The sequence below is a fragment of the Aegilops tauschii genome, chromosome 4 (genome assembly GCF_002575655.3).
Source record: "Aegilops tauschii subsp. strangulata cultivar AL8/78 chromosome 4, Aet v6.0, whole genome shotgun sequence".
NCBI classification, from domain to species: domain Eukaryota; kingdom Viridiplantae; phylum Streptophyta; class Magnoliopsida; order Poales; family Poaceae; genus Aegilops; species Aegilops tauschii.
The window spans coordinates 509208415-509210880 of record NC_053038.3 but is presented as its reverse complement, the minus strand read 5'-3'; the positions used below and the strand labels follow the sequence as shown (position 1 = coordinate 509210880).

The window sequence follows — 2466 nt, the reverse complement described above, 5'->3', positions numbered from 1 at the left end:
TGGCAACCAGCTTCTTTCAGCATCATAACTTGCAGCACATAGCAATGGCAGATACAATCCAGCATACATGGCAACTACTGTTGCCAACACATGGCAACCAGTATACTCTAGCATCAAAACTTTGTATTCTAGGCTTGAGATCAATACGCAAATGTGAACAATCATGAATGTTGCACACACTCTTATAGCAATTGGCAAATCCCGAAGATAATATACATCTCTTTTGCACATGACCACTTGGTAGCATTTTTTTGTTTTTTCCACCACCACCGTTACAAATCTACTTTTCTTCACATGCTATTCCCCACAAAAGCAAATGCAGTACTGTTTTCTGTTTTCACTTTTTTTACCTTGTTGTGCCGCATGTGCCGATCTTGTGTGGTCTGTCATTCCAATTTGATGTGCTCTATCTGCAATAGCGCTTTCCTGCAACTGTGAAGCTTGCCATGAGATGTTTGCCGATGTGGTTCCACCGTAACAACCCGCGATCATGGTAGCAGTTGGTCATTGCATGGCAACTATAGTTTGTTCAACATGGCACATGTAGTGGTCCAACCATGGCACACAGATTTGTTCACACTTGTCATCCACGGTTGTTTAGACATTGCAGTCACATTTGATTATACATGGCAACTGCGGTTGTCCAGGCATGGCAACTGCAGTTTGTCCAGCCATGGCAACCGAAGCTGTCCAGGCATGGCAACTGCAGCTGGCATATATGTTCCTTTCTCCTAACTCACTTTCCACAACTTCACTTTCATGCGCTCACCTGTGTACGACGTTGATGGCAGGTACATGGTTGCTGCCTGATGCCACGTGCTGCATGAAGGTCCTACATTTTTTCCGATATAACTCACGAGTCTTTTGCCATCCTTGCAAGTTTAATTTCATGTCCAGAACAATAAGTTCCTTTTTCGTATGCATTACCTTGATTTGCCACATTAGCTAGCTGAAGTTGGTTGCCCGTACATTTGTCAGCGTTAGCGCCCTGTGACGAAACTTGCCATGCTGCCCCCCTGATTGTGGTTTGGTCATAAGAACCTGCTAAAAAATAGATTGTAGGACATAAGTAGAATGACATCTTCATCGTCACGAACATGGCAACTGTTTCTTCTTTGTTTATCATGCATCGTACCGATGCCCGCGTAGTGCTCTAGTAGTGGCAGCAATGGCCCTGAAGAAATGAGTTGATTGTACTCTGCTGCATCCCAAGGTGGCGTTTCCGCCCTTTGAGAAAGCCAAGGATCAGTGCCATCTTCGTGATTTATTCTTCTGCTTTTTTCTTTTCTGCCACTGTGCTTTTAGTCACTGCATGAACAAGAACGCATCAACAATCCGCAAAAAGCGTTCTTGCTGTTTGCACATAGAAGATAACACGACAATCTCATAACATTTCTTGCGTAGGCAACCAACACCTCATGGCAAGTAGGACATGCACATCCATTTTTCTTTTCTGAATTCTGGATGCCATCTATCATTTTGAAGCGATGGCAACAGAAAATAAAATAGGATGGCAAGCAATAATATAACATGGTGGCAACTACGGACAACGATAGATGGCAACTGACGTTAGATACAAGTGGCAATTATTTTTCCTCCCTCCCCATGCCAAATTCCTCCTTTCTCTCCCTATTTTATAGTGATTACTACGCTACCAACTACTCGCATCAAGCCAACCCAGAAGCTTGGCACAAGTCTAGCATAGTATATGGCAGATCTGGCGTATGTTGGTGGACAAATGCAAAGACACACAAATTCGTGGGGTGTTTGCCCTGATAGCGTGGATCCAGTCGCCATCTTCGTGGGAAAATTTTGCAAATTCAGATTTCTGGACAAAAGAAGGTCGAGAAATAGCAGGAGATCGGGGATCCACCTGTTTTAGCTCGTCATCTTGGGAGGGCGGGGTTGGGGTGGGAGGGGGGTAGGGGGGTGGGGTGGGTGGTTAGCTGTGGGAAAGGCGCTAGGGATCTGCTCTGGTTGCCATGGCAACTAGTGAAGGAAGGCGACGGAGGTAGGGGATCGAGAGGTGCGAGACAATGGCGGCAGGGCGGACTGGGGATCGGAAGGAGCACGGGACGGCTGGCGTGCTGGGTCGTGCGGGCAGCGCGGTCGTTTGGCCCGGACGTGTGGGCGGTTTTGCCACACACCGGACGTGCGGGCTGTGGCTGCGCGCGCCCGGACGCGGTCGTGCGGTCGGGTTCTTCTCCATGCCACACGAGGCGTGCGACACAACCACCCGATACACCACACGTGTGGCAGTTATCGGTGTCCATTTTTAAATAGCGTGTTATGAAAAAATCATGCTTCATGCTTAGTGGGCCGGCCTAGTAGCGCTCGGATGAAGCCTGAGATCCCGGATTTAAGCTGCCACGTCAACAATCCTTGTTTGGGAATGCCCTCAAGATTTAGAATAGACCGGGGTTAAAGAGTTCGGTGTGTTAATTTCAGGGATTCGAAGTTCAAGGT

At 47.5% G+C, this 2466-nt stretch overlaps 1 long non-coding RNA gene across 2 annotated transcripts; it reads right to left on the bottom strand.

Annotated features, from left to right (window-relative positions):
• Positions 1–767: 767 nt before the first annotated feature.
• Positions 768–1218, bottom strand: LOC120962630 (uncharacterized). Of its 2 annotated transcripts, none has more exons than XR_012182896.1 (3): positions 1136–1218; positions 928–1044; positions 768–832 (listed from the first exon to the last, which is right to left on the bottom strand). It is a non-coding gene; the product is annotated as an uncharacterized lncRNA (long non-coding RNA). The 2 variants fall into 2 exon arrangements; XR_006662095.2 differs by having other exon boundaries at positions 928–1041.
• Between the last annotated feature and the right edge of the window lie 1248 nt (positions 1219–2466).